The sequence below is a fragment of the Diceros bicornis genome, chromosome 1, assembly GCF_020826845.1.
Source record: "Diceros bicornis minor isolate mBicDic1 chromosome 1, mDicBic1.mat.cur, whole genome shotgun sequence".
Taxonomy (NCBI): Eukaryota; Metazoa; Chordata; class Mammalia; order Perissodactyla; family Rhinocerotidae; genus Diceros; species Diceros bicornis.
In genome coordinates, this window is record NC_080740.1 from 75,332,846 (window position 1) to 75,353,417 (window position 20,572).

Consider the following 20,572-nt stretch of genomic DNA (forward strand, 5'->3'; position numbering starts at 1 on the left):
CCACTGTTTTTGTCGTCTGGAACAGTGTGAGGTTTCTTAAATGGCTTTGAGCTTCCAAATCATCCTCCATACAATGGCAGCCTGTTAATTAAGTGGTCCCTTTGTGATTTCACTTGATAAATATGAGATGAGAGGGGTTTATTGAGATGTGAAGGAAAAAGCAAGGCAAAGCAACAGGGAGGAGCCCCTGCGGGCAGAAAGGCCTTGGTGTGGGCGTCATCCAGTGGGCATCAAGGGAATCAGGGGCAGAGAGGAGAAGCTGGGATTCACACACACAAAGCTGCCGCCTCTACCGAGTGGATGCCCAGCCAGACGCGAATGCTGTGTGAAGCTCTTCATGGGGAATGTGCCTTGCCCATTGCTATCCACAGAGGCAGGCAGGGAGGTGGAAGCCTTCCAGTTCTTTCTGAGCTGGGTGACTCGAGCTGCTGGCCGATGCACAGCTGTCAGCCACACTGCCAGGCGCTGTTTTGACTCCAGTCGTCAAGATTCGGCAAGTGCAGCTCCAAAAAGGGTATCCGCTTTGAAAGCAATCTTCTGTGTTCTTGGAGCAGCGGATGACTCATGACAACATATACTTAAATCTAAATGCCTGGGCCCATGAACTTGACTTGGAGAGTTGGTGAAGTATCAGGTCTGACTTGTTAAACTTGGCCTTCTCCAAAGCCCGGGCAACTTTCTCCAAAACCAGCACTCCAGGGACTCAGGCCTCAAGATAAGTGGCATCTTCAGTTGGACATAGACCTCTGTCAGCCACTCTCCTGGCTCCAGGCAGAAATACATCAGCCCCAGGCTAGAGAAAAGGATCTGTGACACCCAGTGACTTCTTTGTCTTCCCCGCTGGTTCAGTCTAGTTCAACCATTTATGTGATGAATATCTACGAGGCGTCTTCTAGGAGGAAGGCACCTATCTGGGGATGTAGCAACCAGGCTGATGTGTTCTGGCCCTGAGGAGCTTACAGCTGAGTGTGCTCAGGATTCCAGGAGCCACTAGGGGCCAGAGGCTTTGGCTTTATCTTTACACTCCCAACACCTAGCACAGTGCCTGCTGCATAGTAAGTGCTCAACAAATGTTTGCTGAATGACTACATGAATGAATGCTCTTTCCCACCTCCTCCTGAGGTTAAAACTGTTCTACGTCTTTTCTAAACTTCCTCCTCCTGCTGTCATTAGTGCTTATTTTTCTGGCTTTAGTAGCTATGGAGAACAGCTGTTTCTCAACTTCTGCACCTAATGCTTCATATACTTGGAAGTTGTTAATAATTCACCTTTTGGCCCTCACTCCTCCAGCTCCCTCCAGTCTTCCCCTGGTGTCAGCATCTGCTCCTGGTCACCTGTAATCAGAAGAATAATTTGTTTTGGCATCTAATGGTCTTTTACAGCTTGCAAAGGTTTTCACTTGTTAAAGTAAAGTATGATTTCAAGGACTGTGGGAAAGCCCCTAACAAACCCCAACATCACTGGGCTGCACCCCCCCCAAACAATACCCCAACCTCAACCCCCCAACCTTAAAGTCCAACAGTAGCAGATGTAAACATTCGTTCTACCACTAAAATAAGATTTAGAGAGCACCTCGCCTAAAACAGGCATCATATTGGCATTCACGCTTTTTCACACTATAGTATAAATTACACCAGCCCCTATGCTGAAGGTGGGTTACAATACAGAGGAAAGAAAGCTGGAAAATCACAGGAAAGTCCAGAAAATTTGACCCAGGCCAGACCTGTCCAGCAATAAATCTTTGACTAGCATCAGAGTTTACCAGTTACTCACATCTTTTTTTATTATTATTACTATTATTATGATTACTACTACCACTACCATTTGTGTGTTTCTGCTATCTAAACATTAGTCCAGCAAATTCCTGCTTCCTTCGTGAAATGTAAGCTTGACTCTTGATTGTTTTTTCACAGCTATCCACAAACCAGGCTGATCCTTTTGTTTTTATTCATTTTAAGTGTTAACAGATGTTCTCTTAAAATATTCACAAGCTATATCGAAGGGAACGGCTTTGATGGCTAATAATTTAAATAGAACTGGGACTAAGAGGAAAGAATTTCTTTCGGGGTAACAAGCACAAGACAGCATTGTGGGCCACTTACTTCCTTGACTGTCTTTTAACCATTTTCTTCTTCCCAGGAATGGCAGATCCTCAGTCAACGGCTGACTTCTGGAGGATGCTGTGAAAACTGGTTAGCTGTTTGTCGCATCCAGTGATGAGCCAGTAGCATCCTTGACTCTGAGCGCTTCCCTCCCACCACAGAGAGGTTACCTCGCTTGTTCTTCACTATCGCAGCCACCACCAGGCCCTAGGGTGGCTGTCTCATTTCACACTGGCTCCCCCTGTAGAAGAAAGTCAATTAGAGGCTTTCTCACTGGTCAGGTGGTCCTGCCTCCTCTCCGTTACCCATTGGCCTGGCTTCTGACCTCCTGCCTTCGGAATTTCGTATACTTCTTGACTCCTTGCCCATGGTCTGTTTGGACTTCTCTCCTCCTGATGCTTCTGCAATATATGCTACCCTTTTGTCTGATTTTCCCCTAGCTTCCTTCCTGGTTTCCATGAGCCATATGATCACGGCCCCCGTAGAACAAATACAGAGGATACAAAGCCTTAACTTCCCGACTTCCCCTTGAGATGACAGAGTGTAGCAGTCTGGCTGCAAATTGCTGGACAAGAAATGGGTCACAACCTGCCACAAACAGGGCCTTGCTCCTCCTGGTTATTCCAGTCTGCAGCCTAAGCACTTCCTCACACGGCCACAGCTACACACTGACCCTACTGTTTGTCCTGACTGGCCTTCCTGGTAAGATGGAAGACACTGAATGGTAAATGGCAAATCCATACAAGAACTGGGGTGTCTAACTTCTCCCCTCAGCCTTGCTCACAAGGAGACATAATTTCTTCCAGAAGCATAAAAGAGAATGTTGTTGTTGTTTTATTAGATTTTATTTTTTAGAGCAGTTTTAGGTTCACAGCAAAATTGAGCAGAAAGTACAGAGAGTTCCTATACACTCCCTGCTCCCACACATTCACAGCCTCCCCTACTATCAACATCTCCCACCAGAGCGGTACATTTGTTACAACCCCTGCACCTACACGGACACATCATTATCACCAAAGTCCATAGTTTACAGTAGGGTTCATTCTTAGTATTGTACCTTCTATGGGTGTTGACAAATATATACTGACATGTATCTACCGTTATAGTATCATACAGAACAGTTTCAGTGCCCTAGAATTCCTCTGTGCTCTGCCTGTTTATCCGTTCCTCTTCCCTCCCTCTTTCCATCAGCTCTGGAAAACACTGATCCTTTCACTGTCTCCATAGTTTTGCCTTTTTCAAAATATTGTGTAGTTGGAATCATACAATATGTAGCCTTTTCAGATTGGCTTCTTTCACTTAGTAATATGCATTTAAAATTCCTCCATGTCTTTTCATGGCTTGATACCTCACTTCTTTCTAGCACTGAATAACATTCTGTTTTGTGGATGTACTACAGTTTATAGATCCATTCACCTATTGAAGGACATCTTGGTCGGTTCCAAGCTTTGGCTGTTATGAACCAAGTTGCTATAGATATCCATGGGGAATGTTGTTTTTAATTATATTTCTTATCAGTGATGATTTCTTGATGAGCAGGGATGAGTTACAACAAGCATATGTGGCTCAGTATATAGGATACATAGCCAACCCAAGACTCCCCAAACAACTGTCCTCAAATTGTTTGTAGATAAATCACTCAAGGAGCTTGTAGAAGACATAGATTTTTGAGCCCACTCCCAAAGACTGATTCAGTAGGCCTTGGAAGTCACCAGGTTTAGGGAACATAGGCTTAACCTCCTAAAGGAGGGAAGCAATGGAAAGTGAAAACCTCCTTGTTCACACCGAGAAGGATCATGCATGACAAGGAGGTTGGAGACTAACATCCAAAACTCATTGGTTGGAGACATTTTGTTCTTCTCTGAGCCTCTTGGGGAAATGACATGGTGGCTGAAAGAATTGTTGATATGTGCTATCCTCTCCCATTAAAAGGAGCTAAAAAAGCCCTGGGCACCAAGACGTGAACTATTTCCTTCAGGGTAGAATGGACCACTAAAAATAGTCTTGGAAAATAAGGAGTTGTCGAGGTTCAACAAGGAAAACATATCAGAAATAAATTTGGCACTGAGAGAAAGGAGGAGAAAGAGACGAACTCTCACAGGCAGTAGGGAGAAAGAGGCTATTAGCTTGGGTACATAAAAGCAGGTACATTTTTCCCACCCACAGAGCTGCTGGCTGGCATTCTTGCAGCGTAAATCAGTCCCTCCAGAGCAAAAGATGAGTCAGAGAATTGGCCAGAATAGGCGAGATTGCGCCAGGGTAACAAACAACCCCTCAAATCTCAGAGGCTTCAAAGCACAAAAATTTGCTTCTCTTCCGTGCTATCTGTCCAGTGTGCGTTTAGTGGGGGCTCTGCTCCTTGTGATCACTAACGGACCCAGGCTGACAATAGCTGTACCTCCCCGTCTGTCCCCTGGATCACCACGGCAGGGGTCAGGGGATGCTGCACTGTCTGGCACTGATAATTAAATGCATCAGCCCATTTCACTGGCCAGTGCGAGTCACATAGCCCTGCTTGTTCAACTGGGATAAGGAAATGAAATCATACCACGTGCCAGGAGGAGGAGAATGAGGACCGGTATAACCAACCCTGCTGGCTGCTGTAGTCAGATAGAGGAGTTGAAGGAGGGCAGGTAGGGGTCGGTGGAGACAAGACTCCTTTGGAACCACCAATTTGCAATTTGAGTTTCATCTCTCTTCTTACCATTCAAGAGAAGCAGGCCCATCCAATGCCCCTGAGGGTGTCCGGGCTTCACTTCCTCCCTGCAGGGGACAGGACAGTGTAGTGGTGAACAGCCTGGGCCCTGGAGTCAGGCCAACCCCTGTTCACGTCTGGAACTCACCAGTTGTGTGACCTTGAGCAAGTTATTAATCCATCTGGACCTCACCTTCCTTAGCTGTTTAAGGTGGATGACAATAGTGCCTACCTCACAGAGCTGTTGTGAGGATTAAATGAGGTCATGCAAGAAAAGAGCTTTAGGCCCCAGCTGCTCAAACTGGGCTGTGCCAGCAAACCACTGTGAACCACTCGGGGAGCTTGTTAATGCGCATTTCTGATTCAGAGGTCTTGGGTGAGGTCTGAGATCCTGCATTTCTAATAAGCTCCCAGGTGAGGCCGAGGTTGCTGGTTCATGGACCCTCCTTTAGTAGCAAGGATTTAGAGCAGACAGTGCCCAGACTTGATAGACTACACGTATTCCTAAAACTGGGTTGAGAGATCCCAAAGGTTCTGCTGGCCCTGCCTTCAATGAATGGAAGTTACAGCTGCTTGTTGATGCAAATGTCCGTGGCTGATGCTTCTAGAAACAAATGTACCGTGGAGGCCCTGTGGCTGATGGACAGGTGCTAGAATCAGGAGGCCTGGGTTTATATCTGGGCTCTGCCACTCAGCAGCCCTGTGGTTTGGGCGAGTCATGGAAACTCTCTGAATTTCTGTATCTACATCTGTAAAATGAGCATAATACAGATCCACCATCCCTCATCTGCAATTGCACAAGCCAAAGAGCTCTGAAAACTGCCAGTTTCTTCACTGTTTGGCATACACTGACCTGGCGGCAAAATTGACCTATATTGACATGAGGCTAGTGATAGCCTTTATTTTATCCCTCTTTTGTGACTATTTCTCTGTTTCATCACAGAAATATGAATTGTGTTTGATAGCAAGATGCTGCTACAGATCCCCCTGAGGGTGTTGGATAACGTATAACAGGCGTACCATGTTACCTTTCTAACAAGTGAAAATTCTGAATTCTGAAACACACCAGGCCTCAAGGGTTTTAGAGAAGAAGCTATGGACCTGAGGTCCCTCTTTTTCTGGTAGTTGAAGATGGTAAGGAAAAAGCGCATGTAAAACGCCTAGCACGGTACCCAGCACACAGTAAGTGCTCAACGAATAGCAGTTATTACTGAAGTTATTGTTCCTCCCCGTTCTTCCCCTGGACAGAGGGGAAGGGAATGTGGGAGGCAGTGCCCACAGGTCCCCTAGAGATGGACAGGATGATATCAAGTTTCTCCCTATACTTTCAGCCCCTTGATTTGTCTTCTGCTTTCTCCTAAGAAAGAAAAAACAAATGGGTGGGAATGAATATATACAGTGAGAGTGCAGACAGGGGACGGAGCAAAAGTTCTCCCTCTGCCCACAGCAGCCACCCAGCAGGAACTCAGCCGCATGGGCAGCCAAGGACAGGTGCTCCCCTTGGGGCCTCTTGAAGACACTGTTGAAGAGTCTCACTTGAGCGAAGGACTCTGAGGGAGGCGATGGGATCTCCATTCCCTACTCTGCCATTCGCCTACTGGGGTAACTCCAGGATTCCTTCCTCTTCACAGGTCTTGGTTTTCTCATGTGAAAGTGGGGCAGTAATGCAGTCCCAGCTCCAAATGCCTGAGTGCAGGGGGATTGTAAAAAGTGGTCACAGACGTGAAGGCATTTTGAAAGAGAAGATCTGTATTCACAGGTAGAGTATAATTATTAATTTGACTACAAGCAGGAGATCAGTGAGAGGGCTGACATCATGCAGGGAGCTCTGGTTAGCAGGTTCTTAATCACACTTCTGTTGTCAACTCTAATGGCATTGTGATTTGCACTTGGCTCCCTCACCTTCGCCAGAGCCATTTGTGCTTGTCAATTAAGGCCAGTGTGATTGCATTTTGACGAGATGCGAATTAACTGAGCCACTCCAGCCCCACCAGCACTTACAGACAACCAGAATCAAGGCTCTTGGATATTGTTTTTTAGGCTAACAAATGACAGTTATGTAAAAGAAAACAAATATAAACAGGACACAGATTTGAGAATTCGTCCTTCTCACTTCTCTCTTTAGCCATGTCTGCACCCAAAAGGGCTTGGCTGTCTCCCTGTCTTCATGTTCCATGTTAAAAGGACTGGCGTTGGGGACAGGCAGACCAGAGTGAGACCCAACCCAGACTTTTCCATTGCCTCTTGCTGTGTGTCCTTTGGCAAATCACTGAACTCTCTGACCTCAGTGTCCTCATCTTTAAAATGGGAATAATTAGAGCTAGCTGGCAGGGATTGTTGTAAGGTCTAGGTGTAAACAGCATGTTAAATTTAAATTTCTACTGTCTCTAAAATTCAATTAAAGCCCCCACATTGAATACGATAAAAGGTAAGTACCCTTATATGCTAAACAGAGGTGCTAATTTCCTTAAGCAGACTTAATGAAAAATAAGATATCAGAATCAGTCCAGCAACAATAACCCCATTAACCAGCAAGGGAAGAGAAGACTGAGGATTCAAGTCTGTTGGAAGAGTCTAGAAAGAGATTTTGTTGCATGTCCCCTCCCCAGCTCAAGGATAAGGAAAGAAGAGTGCCCCTTCACGAGACAAATGTGTTGGAGGGGGGAGTGCAGCCAACAGAGACATTCACAGAGATTGGGAACGCCTGGAAGAAGGTGAGGCTGGCATCTCACACCTGCCCGGGTCTTCACAAAGGTGCAGGATCACAGGATCCAGCACTATACTGGGACTGGGCCAAGAACAGTGGGAAGACTCTTAGGATAGCGTGGCATGCCTTTAGTGGCATCCATGACCACAGAGGCGGGTCATTACAGAAGACAGGAGGTTGAGTGGGGCCACATGCCACATTAGGGCCAGAAAACGGGACTTGGTAGGGAACAGCCTGCCCCTTGGCAAGACAAGAATGCATGAATTTCCCATGGGCCAAGGGGATGCTGCAGAAGCCAGCAGGGCTTAAGCCTTCGCCGTGGACCCCAGCAGCAAGATGCTGTGGAGTGGACAACCAGGGCAGGAGCTAAGAATGTCACGAGAGGTCAGCCTGAGTGTTCAGTCAGGGCCTCTGAGGATCTGCAAGTGCGCCCACAAGAGCACCAAGTGGGCACCTGCCAAAGAGGGCACTGATGGCGGATGGCAGCGGTCCTGTAAAGGGGTCCCTTTTCCCTTAATCCTCACCCCCAACTCTGACTCTGAAGAAGGCAGCCAGCCACAGGGACAAGAAAGAAAGTTAATTACAAGTGAACTAAGAGACGATGCTCCACCCCTCATCCCCACTGCAGATCCCTGTAGCCTGAGTTGGGGGTGCGGGGACTTTGAATGAGATGGAAGATTGAAGTTTTGGTATAGCCTGGCAGGGACCACTTAATATCTGAATCGAGTGTGAATGAACAAAACAGTACTTGCTTTCATAACCTAAACTGATCAGAAAGTGGGAGATGGATCTGTTCAAGATGTCATCAGGGGGCTGGGATGGAGTCTGTTGAGCTTTTGGGACTGCGGCATTTGGAGGGCAAAAGAAATCCATTTCCTGTTTGTAGCCCCCTTGTGTTCAGCCCACTCAGTTAACTGGGTACAAATATATAGTGCTTAACTCAGCACTGGTACATGGTTCAGCTGTCACATGACAGTGATTAGTACTATTATCTTTATCTCAACATTCATTGCAAACTGATTTAGGCCTTTCGGTCAATATATAGAAACACAATAATATATCTAGTAAATGAGAGGATGGAGAGATTTCTTACCCTGTTTTGAGAATTTTTAAAGCTCCTGTCTTCACTGGCAAGTTCAGAACCGTCTCAGAATCAGGCTGCCGTCAAGTCTGTGGATAGATTGTTTTTTTTGTGTCTGTGTGAAGAAGATCAGCCCTGTGCTAACATCTGCCAATCCTCCTCTTTTTTTTTTTTTTTTTGCTGAGGAAGACTGGCCCTGGGCTAACCTCTGTGCCCATCTTCCTCCACTTTATATGGGATGCCGCCACAGTATGTCTTGCCAAGCGGTGCCTCAGTGCGCACCCAGGATCTGAACCGGTGAACCCCAGGCCGCCGCAGAGGAGCGTGTGCACTTAAGCGCTTGCACCACCGGGCCGGCCCCTGTTGATAGATTGTAATTGAGTCCTGCAAACCCCCTTCTTACACCTCGGAACGTCATGATGTTGTGTCTGCCACCGGCTTCAGCCACAGGGAGGGAGCACAGGGTTCCTAGTGTGGCTGGTTATCTTCCTGACGCCTGCTTGAGGCGTACTGAAAGTCGGATGCTGTTGGCCTCGCTTTGGCACAGAGTCCCCAGGATGCTCAGAGCCTTCCTCTCATTGCCCCCATCAAAACTTTCCTGTTCTAGGGCTCATTTCCTCTGGGTCCTGCCCTCTGCTTTCCTAGCATGTCTGATAAACCAAGCCATTTGTTGACATAGCTCCAAGAGGCCAAGGGCCCAAAAGTGAATCCTTGCTCTGCCATTTACTCTCTGGGATCCCTGGGCATTATCTTCCTCTGACCTGGCTTCTGCATTCCCCTCTGTAAAATGGGAATGGTGGTGCCTTCCCTATTTATCTCACAGGGCCACTCTGGGATTCGATTGCAGTTGTGGATATGAAAGTGCTTGGAAAACTTTAAGTACCATGTAAATGATTATCGAGATGCTCAGGAGTGTAATGTCCTTGTTCATTAAGCCCAGATAACACTCTGCATGTGAATAGGTTAGACCCCAAAGGACTCCAGAGGTGGGAATTCTAGCAATATGATATGGTCAATATGAAACACCTTGGTCAAACCTCAATCTGTCCCACTAGCTACTTAAAGATCTAGTCGTGCTTCTGATACTAAAATCCCCCTAGATTCAGTGTTTGATCTGGCCCACTCCAGGATCTGCCCAAAATTTGCTGTTTAAAAAAAAAAATTACTGTCTAAATAGCCTCCTTTGGAACTTTCTCCCTCTCTCACGTAATCATGGCCGAGGCTGAGTACTCGGTGCCTCTAAAGCAGTCAATATTGTGGCTCAGCCCAGCCCTCCTCTTATGTAAGAAATTGCATTTTATCTGATGCCCCAGTGTGAGTCCTCTCCCTTGCTGATCTGGTCAGACTCACCTGTAGAGCGCTCTGCACTGGCCCAGAATCTTCTGAGGAGAAAGGCCTTTGTCCTCAGCGCTGACAAGCAGTACAAACTCTCTCAAGCCAAGAAAAACATTTCCATTGGCCCCCAAGAGGTAACATCCAATTCCAGTGTGGCTCCAGACTGAAACGAGCAATTAAATCCACGTCTGCCCCTGCCCCAAACCTCAAAAATGTTAACATCTTGCACGTGTCAAGAGGGTTATTTATGAAACTATTTGCTTGTCAACCCCAGGAGGACATTCTGTACTTTTTTGCTGAAATACTGTATATTTATGAACCATGGCTCAAAAACTAACTTTGGCAAGAATATTTATCAGAGAAAAATTCTATCAGCCCCTCACACAGCACAGCCTGCGTTCAGTCACCATCACACAGTGGCTGGGCAGGGTCCTGGTAGAGAGCTAGTCCGTGGCTTGCTGCTGCAGGGAATGAATTCCAGATGTGTGCTTCTTCAGGGGAAGGATTTCAATTTCAGATAAGAGGTTTTCTTTCTTTCTCTCTCTTTTTTTTTAACTCTAGCTCCCCATTCCCAATCTCGAATAATTAGCCTTGAACACTTAGAACACGCAGTCTATTTCTTACCTCCTGCACTAGATGCATTAGCAACCCCGCTCCCTGACCTTATAAAGTCTCCCAGTTTGGAGAGCTAGCCTTCCGATCTCCCAGTTTTAGGATCTGGTTATCTGTTCCTAGTGTGTGACACACAGTGAGCCACTTGGTTGAAGAACAGGCAGCTTGGTGTGAAGTGGGACAGTAATATACCTGCAAGGGACTGTTGACACTAGCCTTCCCCAAGGACTGCCCCCGTGGAGCCGGTATACCTCCACATGTCCCCATGGTCATCTCCATTAGCCAACAGGGTCTTCTGCTGGCAAAGATGCAGAGACCATCCATCACCATGCGGATTTCTTGCTCTCTCTTGAGCTTGGGCAATGAACTTATAATTCATTTTTCCACTCTTTTCAGGATTGAAAGACCCAAGAGGGTAGTAGTCTATGAGTGTGTATATATTGTTCAGTGACAGATAAAGGAATTTGTATCCAGGGACCTAGAGAGACCTGGAGGAACAGAGAGATGTGCACACTCAGAGGGCGACGTGTGTGATTGATCCTCAAGCAGTCTCGGCAATGTTTTCCCATGGCTGTAATGCCTCTATTTTTATTCTTAAAAGCCTTTGAACCTTGATTAAGGGCTTATTCCTAAGTCTTGATCGGTGATGACACACCTGGTGCGTATAATTGGCGATAAAGTGAGATCCCTTTGCTAGGTTCCTTACCATGCCACATAACAGTAATACTAAATTATTATCATTATTGCCATTTATCAAATATTTGGCATTTAGCATATTCTATTTCCAATTCTCAGAAACTGCAAAGATTTTATCATCCTTGTTTTACAGGTAAAAAAGCTGGGACATGGAGAGGTTAAGTTGTTTTCCAACAGCCGCACGGCTGATTACAAGTGGAACCAGTATTTGAACCCACAATGTACTGGCTCTGTGATAGGAGAGGAGAGAAAAGAGATAAGAAGTTGAAGGAAGGAGAGAGGGGGAAAGTTGAAGCATAAAACAGAGCCATCAGCTCTGGGGAGTTTGTTGTTGTTTACCCCGAGCTCCCCTTCCAGCCACGGTTGACCTCCTTGAGTGATGCGCACCGCCTGGAGGACACGTCTCTGTGTGGAAGCCTCCAGTGTGTACATCCAAGGGGGCGGGAGGTCTCCGTGGGAGAGGACTCGTGTTATCCTTGGGCTTTTTGGCAATGGAGGCATCAGCAGATCCAGCAGGGGGTTATTCGGGGCCAAGTCAGGAATCTAAAATCCCTGAAAGCATCTGGGGCGGGTCACTGGGACTCAGACTCCCTCGAATGTCTCTTGGCGCCAAGGTCAGGGCACGGAATCAAGCTGTCTCTCCTCGTTCCTCTCCTGCCCCAGCCTTAGCCTACCCCACCCATGGTTGGCACCTTGCCAGCAGGGAGCAATGCCTTCTGGGAGAACTGGGTTGTCAGGGCCTCAGGTCACCGTCCAGGCTCAGGAGGCTGTAGGAGGGCTCCCCAGGGGTATGAGGGCAGCCTGGGCTATAAATCCCAGGCCTGGGCATGGGCACCGAGCCAGCAAACTCACTTAGAGAGCAGGGGACGGGGAGGAAGGACCGCTTGAGGAAAGACCTCAGGCAGCCTCCAGACCTTGGCGGGGAGGGGGCTTGGCCAGGAGGCTTCATCTAAAAGTGGTTCATTTCATGGAATCACCAGCACTGCATTTCTGAGTCTCCACATCCTTGTGAATATGAGTGGAGACCGTGTGATTGTGTCACAAAAGCCCCAACCATAAAGTTAAGCCCTGGGCTGGTTCTTATGCTTATTCTGCTGATGTGTGAATTTAGGCATATCTCTTATAGCCTGAAAAATGGGAAGAACACTTTATAATCTAATAAAGATTAGAAGATAGAAGTTATATATTTGAACTCTTAATTCAGACAGTCTCCTTCACCTCTTGGATATGGGACTTTGGAAGAGTTACTCAATCTCAGTTTCCTAGTCTTTAAAACATGGAAATAATGAAATACCTACTCCAGACAGGTGTTGTGAAAATAAACTAGAACACAAATACAAACAGATTTGGTTCCTGGCACATAAGTGTTCAATAATTGTGAGCTTTTTAACATTATTATTAATTTAACTTCTCAGTGACAAAAGAAAACCATAGGAATGGGAATGTGCTTCAGACAGTGTGTCTTAATGTGAGGAATTATGAGTCTCTCTATACAAGTAGGAAAATTAAGTTCAGAAATGCTACCAGATTTGGCCAAGTTGCATAGCTAGGCATCGCTGGTTTGGGAAATGAATTCGCATCTGAGATTACAAGAAAATTGCCTCCAGGCTGACCTGGGAAAACATATTTGCTGGGGAGGGAGGTGGGCAGGTGGAAGTTCAGGAAAGGGAGGGATGCACTAGACTGGGCATCAGCGACAGTGGTGGTGCTGTTAGACCTTCCTAGGAGGATGAGGCCTCCAGAACGTACCTTAGCCAGTCACCCAATGGCCTGTCCTTGCTCGAGGCCACCGCCCAAGAGAAGAAGGACTGCTACAAGTTGGGAGGGATGAGTTTTCCGAATGTGGACTGCATCGCAGCCAGTGGGGGCTAGTGGGAAGAGCACCTGCCTTGGAGGCAGAGAATCCGAATTTAAATCCACCCTTAGCCACTTCCTCACTGACCTTGGGCAACTTGCTTAACCTCTTTAAACCTCAGTTTCCCCAGGCTCTGAGATGTGGATAATAAATGCCTACATCTCGGGTTTGTTGTGAGGATTAAAAGAAGTAAGTAGTAAGTGCTGAACTTATCGAGTGCCTTACTTCTCCTTCATGCTCACCTCACTGAAATGGGCCATTGGACAAATCCTGTGAAATAAGAGAGCCCTCCACCTTTACTAATGCCCTGATGGCTGAGTACTAGGTGCTTGGAGACACAGGTCAGCTTCTAGTCAAGATGGCAGAGTGAACTGAGGCAAGAAGCCTTGTTCCCTCAAAATTAGAAAGGTCACACTAAATATTATTTTTAATTTTTAACAAAATTTATTGGCTGAAAATCAAGAAAGAAAATCTCCAGGTGCCAGGAATGAAGAGAGGAGACAAAACTCTTTAGATGTCTCTCATCTCACAAGGAGAGGGAAGTCCTAGGCTTGGGTCTGCCTGAGGAGCTGTGGAAGCCCATGGCTGCCCAGAACAATGACCTCAGGACTACGCAAAATCCTCAGTCAGCAAAGAGTCACTATGTCTGCTGTGCTACTCTTAGAGAAGCAGGAAAGTAGATTCAGACACTGGAAAAAGATTCATCTTGAAGTATCCAGAAAATTCCTTTACCCAGAACCCCACACTCTGCTGCTTTCATTTAGTCCAAGTTTTAGAATGTATATCAGGAAATGATTGTGCTGACTTTTCCTTTTATCCATAATCACTCTTAATATTTAGCCATTTTTCTTTTCTGCTTTACTTGGCTCCTTTGGAGGGGAATGGGAGACCTTCTGGGGCAAGGATGAAATGATCTGACTATGGTTTTAAGGGACCATGACCTTCATTCCAGTGCACCGCTAAAGACTATTTGCGGGAGAGGAAATGGAGACAAGGGCTTTTGAGGTGGAGAGCATAAGTGAGAGTCAGAGAAGGAAAGTGGAAGGGGGTCAGATGACAGTTTGGTGCGGAGGGAGGGCTGTTCAAAAGAGGGAAGGGCCAGGGGTTCAAGTGAGCAGAGGAGGACACTGCCAAGGGCTCCATTTGAGCCGCGCTGGACTAGCCGGCCCTCATAGGATCTGAGAACAGAATGATGTGATCTGAGCCCTGAAGGGAAGAGAATTAGAGTTAGCAGAAAGCTCGGCACCTGCCAGGAAATGTGTGATTATTAGGGCCATACAGATTTAAGACATAAAGAGAAACTCACTCCTCAGAATATATTCCTACAAAGGAGAAGACTGCAAATGTTTCCTAATGAGAATGTTGCTTTTAGATTCATGAAAATGGCCCCAACTTAAATCTCCAACAGATAAAGAAATTTCCAACTCATTGATGTTGAGAGTGGAATAATGAAAATGAAATAAAACACGGCTTTGAACCCTAGCTGTGCCATTTACCAGCTGCGTAACACAAGCACAACACTTCTTGTTTCTGAACCTGTTTCTTCACCTATAAAATGGGAGTGACAGTAGTATCCACTTCATGAGGAATATTGTGACAATTAAATGAAATTATGCATTTAAGTGTTTATTAAGTACAATGGTGGTTCATCACAAGCCCTAGATAAATGGCTGTGGTTCAGATTGTGATTATTATTATAAGGCAGGATCAGGGCTCTTTTCCTAAGATGCTCATCAGCTATTTTGTGACCTTAGATGCCTTTACTTTGAAAAGCTGAGTTTGTAGATACACCGGTCCAGTGTATATAAGCCTAGTTGTAGGAAGCTTGGAAATGAATCCCAGGTCTGCCATTTACCAAAGGAATGAGTTGGGACATATTATACAACCTCACTGAGCCTCGTTTTTTTATCTATAAAATGGAGACGATGACAGTACCTACCTCACAGCAAACTCTCAAAAGATGGTTATTATCATTAATATTAAGAAGGTAAGATCTTTCCTATGCTCAGCTTTCCCTCAGTGGCCTCTAAAGAGAACAATCACCACGTTCATGGCAGGGATTTTGTGCTCAGTAGTTCAGAGGCCCACAGGCAGACTACAAACCGTGACAAAAGATGTGGAAGCTCTCATTTGTACAGATTGGATTCGTCACTAATTTTCCAAGTCAAGAATTGCAGATAAAGTATTTCAGCCTTTGCCTGCAGATCATGAAAAATACGGTGGGGGGCCGGCCTGGTGGCTTAGCGGTTAAGTGCGTGCGCTCTGCTACTGGCGGCCTGGGTTCGGATCCCGGGCGCGCACCGACGCACCGCTTCTCTGGCCATGCTGAGGCCACGTCCCACGTGCAGCAACTAGAAGGATGTGCAACTATGACATACAACTATCTACTGGGGCTTTGGGGAGAAAAAGAGGAAAAAAAAAGGAGGAAGATTGGCAATAGATGTTAGCTCAGAGCCGGTCTTCCTCAGCAAAAAGTGGAGGATTAGCACAGATGTTAGCTCAGGGCTGATCTTCCTCACAAAAAAATAAATAAATGAAATAAAAGAAACTTTGAAAAATATGGTGGGGATCCACAGCACCCTCATCAACTCTGCATATTGTTACCAGAATCAAAAGGATGTCCATTTTGGGAAAACAATACAATAAAGATACTTGGATTAGAAAAAGCACATACTCCTCAAGTTCACAGAATATCCCTTCAGTGAATGTGAAACTGAAAGTGGTTGACTGTCTGATAAGAATCAAGCTACTGAAGCTGCCACAGGACATCCAGCAGAGGAGGACAGGTGCAGTGTGTACCCCAAGAGGACGGGGGAGTTAGGAGTGTGGGGAGGCAGCCAAACTCTGTGGACAAGGAAGCAATTAAGTCCTAATGCCAGAGCAGTTTCAGATTTAAAAAGGCAAATCTGTTTTTTTTCTTTTTATTGACAAATATTTTATTTTCTTATGGATGTGTTTCACCATGTAGTATATTTTTTTATATTGATGTCATAATAGTTTACAACATTGTGAGATTCCAGTTGTACATTATTATTTGTAAGTCACCATATAAATGCGCCCCTTCGCCCCTTGTGCCCACCCCCAACTCCCTTCCCCCTGGTAACGCAAATCATTTTTATTTAAAGGTGGTGAGCAAGAATTTTCATTAAAATGCATTTTAAATACCAAAAAAGAAAGCAAGTACCAGACTTGTTTACCTTCCCTTTGCAGATCTGAGCTGATGGATGTACTTGAGGTCAGACCCAAGCTGTCACACCTTTCCCACTGTGCTTTGTACCTTTTCCCACCTCCACCACGAAAGGACGCACAGTGAGGATCATGTCCCCATTAAAGCCCCGTCCTGTGCTAGGGATCCCATCTAAGCAGTTTTCAGGTTCTAATATTCAAATGACATTGACACAGTTGCTGTTTCAGAATCACCACACAATTTCTCATCATTACAGGGGCAGCCTAAATATCGGCAGCTGAAATCAAAATTAATCTTATTAGGGGCAACTAGAAGAAGGGGCCCTGAAATTACCTAAGGGTAAAATCAGCCTGCAGTAAACAATCCTGGTTAATTGTCCAGAAAAGAGAAGCTTCTATCTCCACACCCACTTCTCCCATCCCTTTCGAAATCCGTTTCAGAAAGATGGAGACATAAATATAGATGGGAGCTCAAATAAGTGGCAAGTGAGTCAAAATATTTAAAGTGAAGGAAATCTCTGATTCATGGGCCTCTGATTGCAGCTTGTAATTGCTCCTTTCATGCTTAATGGGCTGTCCCAGGCAAGACTGGGAAACCCAGAAGGACCCAGTGCAGCAGCTCGTTCAGGTTCTCCCTCATGTCACGTGACTGTGCTGTACCAGGGCCCAACCTCATCGATGGAGCCACAGAGACAGAAGAAGAAGTGTGGGCATGTTGGCGGGCACGTTTGGAGTGTTGGATTTTTAAAGCCAGGGAACAGGGAAGTCAGACTAGAGAGTGGTTTAGAACTCAGATAGTGAGGGAGGACAGACCTAGTGTCAATCCCACCACATCTTGTATGGCCTTAGACAAGGACTGAACCCTTTGAACCCCAGATAAGACCTGGGCTCCCCACCAGTGAAATCTCATGGGGCTATTGAGAAAATTAAATTCGAGCGTGGATATAAACCATATAACACAGGGCCTGGCACATTATAAGTGCTCTGTAATTTATTCATTTAACATATATTCAGCCAACCAATAAGCAGTGACTTGATATTTTGAATGAAAATCTCAGGCCTAGAGGAGGCAGGGGCTTGCCCAAGGTTACTATCCAGTTATTAGAACCCAGGAGTCCCAATTCCCAGGCCAGTGCTGTTTCCCTGACCTGGGCAGTACAATCTCAATCATTCCTCCAACTCTTGGGCTGGCCTAGTCGTGGGGAATCCAACCTGCCCTATTTTGGAGGCATTCACCAACAGAGTGTGATTTTGAGGACACCATGAGACTGGGAAGCCTCCCTAATGGATTCCCATCTCCTCTCTCTCCATCTGAAGTTCCCTATTCTCTCTGGGTTAGGTAACAGGGCAGAAAGAGACTAACAATTTCTGAATTCAGTTATGTGTCAAATATGATTATTGGCATATTAATTATATCTTCTTGTTTATTCCTCATAACACCTCTATGAGGTAAGTATTTTTGTCCCCAATGTGCAAATGAAAAAACTGGGGCATGGTGATGTTAAGAGACTGTTATGGGTTAAATTATGTCATCCCTTCCAGAACTCTTATGTTGAACTCCTAACCCCCAGTACCCTACAATGCAAACTTATTTGGAAATAGAGTCATTGAGGATGTAATGAGGTAAGTAAGATGAGGTCATTAGGGTGGGCTCTAATCCAATATGACTGGTATCCTTATAAAAAGGGGAAATTTGCACATAAAGGCATGCCCAGGGGGAGAATGTCCTGTGAAGATGAAGGCAGAGACTGGGGTAAAGCCAAGGAATGCCAAAGACTGCCAGCACACCACCAGAAGCTGGGGGAGAGGCATGGAACAGATCCTTCCTCACAGCCCTCAGCTGGAACCAACCCTGCCGCCACCTTGATCTCAGACTTCTAGCTTCTAGAATTGTGACATAATAAAGTTGGTGTTTAAACCACCAATTTGTGATGCTTTGTTACAATAGCCATAGTAAATTAATATAGTGACTGTGGACCGTCACATGGCCACTAGGTTGTTCAAGCAGAAACCTGGGAGTCATTATTGATTCCTCGCTCTCCCTTACCCTCCAATCCAATCCATCAACAAATCTTATTAATGTTTTTCCTCCTTAATAGTTCTAATTCATCACCTCCTTCCATCTCCATTGCCATTGCTATCATCCAAGCCGCCATCATCTCTTAGCTGGGTCACCACAATCATTTTACATCAAGTTACCCTGACTTTTGCCCTATCCTAACACAAATCCATTTCCCTACGACAGCCAAGGTAATCTTCATCAAATAAATCAGATCTCATCACTCTGTGCTTAAACACCTTGCAATGGCTCCCCAGTCCTCTTGGGATAAAACCTAAACTCTTCCCCTGGGCCGGCAATTCTAGTCCCTGCCCCAATCCTACCACATCTCATCTTTGATCTCTGTGTTTCATCCACATTTGCTTACTTTTAGTTATTCAAGTTCATCAAGCTCTTGACTATCTCATGGTCTTTGCACACGCTGGTCCTTACACTTGGAATGCTTCTCTACCCACCCACCACCTACATTTTCCCTCCTGCTAACTTCCATGTAGCCTTCAGCTCTCAACCTAAATGACTCCTCAAAGAAGCCTTCCCTGACCACCATCCCCCTCTAAATTATTTCCACCTTGTCATTCTCTGACTGGGCACCATGTTCTTTTTCTTCAAAGATCTTACTATAATGTGTATCTGTATTATTTAATGTGTATACTTCTCAAGAAGACTTTATAAGAATAGAGACCTTATGTTTGTTCACCATTGTATACCCAGTACTTAGTACACAATGCCTGGAATATTGTTGGCATTCAATAAATATTTGTTGAATGAATCAGTGAAAGTCAGCATTGACATTTAAATTGGGTTCTGTATGATTCTGAGGCTCTTCTACCACAGCATTCAGGCAATTGGCTCTTCAAGGTTATGGTTAAAATTAACCCATTATATAACTTCTGCTTCTGACTATGATGGAGGAGCTTGATTTAGACCAATCCTCCCATTGTATTTAATTAAAAATAACTATAAAAGCTAGATTAAATTTAAAAACCAAAAAAGAGTCTGTTTGATGTCATCAGAGAACAACCAAGGCAGCCAGGATTTGAGGGCACAAGATTCCAGAGGAAAGTGACCCCCAGAGAAGTGAGCCTAACATTTTGCTCCACTTTCTACCTTATGGAATTTGCTGCATCCTAGGCGGGGTGGGAGTGAGAGGCCAAGACACCAAGCAGAAGGCAGCTGGTCAGAAGCTAAAACACTAACTCTCACAAGCTGGGGAGACAAAGGTGGAGTTCATAAACATAAGGACAGGGGCCTTAGTAAACCCACCAGGCTTCCAGTCAAGACCAAGAGTCAGGACCAACTGGAAATAGACTAAACCTCACTAACTCTCAGTCTAGACCCATCTCCAGCCCTGATTGGATAGGCGGGATCTGTTCCTCCTCTAACTGCTGGCCAGAAGAAAATAGTTTTCCCTAGAGAAAGATGACATCATCTAGAACCTCCAAAATGTCTTATACAGTAAGTCCAACAATCTCCTCATTGCACCCACAAGAAGTCTGTTGTCTTCAAAGAAGACCTCATGTGAATTCCACGTAAAGCTGAATCCCATTGGGCAGGCCCAGGCAGATCCCAGGGGCAGAGCACAGGGTGAGGAGAGGCTCCTGGGTGGCTGGACAAAGCTGATAATTTGAAGTTGTTAATTGAGAGCTCAGGTGCCTGGAATTGCGCTTTGAAAAGCGAAAGCTGCCTACTGTGCAGTCGGCACGCAGACACGTGGAGACCCTCTGCAAAGAGCACGCAAAGCAAATATCAGCAAAGGACTGACTTCCCATTTGACCAGCAATGAAATTGGCTTCAAATTATTAGAATAATGTAAAATTAGAGCTGGAAGCGTCCTTAAAATTTGTCTAAGCCAAACCTTTAAACCTTTTGCTTTCACTAACTGAGGCCCCAAGATGGAAAATGATCCCCCTATGTCCACACAAAAAATTGAGTTTGTTCTTGAACACAGACGTCTGGGATCCCCATCCAGCCAGACTCCCTCCCGGCTTCACTGCCTCACTGAGGCTCCAAGCTCAGACGACTGGAGCAGCAGCCTATCAACACTGCAAGCAGCTTCAACGAGACTCTAAATGTCATGTCAGACTTCAGATGATAAATGCGATTTCTCCTCAGCAAGGAGAGCCCTCATGGGGGAATACAACGGGATTCCCATGCAATTATGTTCTTCGTCTCCCCAAGGACACCACAACAATTTCCCATTTGTAGTGTTGTCCTAATAAATACAAAGGAAGTCATAATTCACCC

At 45.6% G+C, this 20,572-nt stretch overlaps 1 pseudogene; it reads left to right on the forward strand.

The window, feature by feature from the left end:
* The first annotated feature begins 15,133 nt into the window (after positions 1–15,133).
* Positions 15,134–15,956, forward strand: LOC131408380 (large ribosomal subunit protein uL30m-like; annotated as a pseudogene).
* The last annotated feature ends 4,616 nt before the right edge of the window (positions 15,957–20,572 follow it).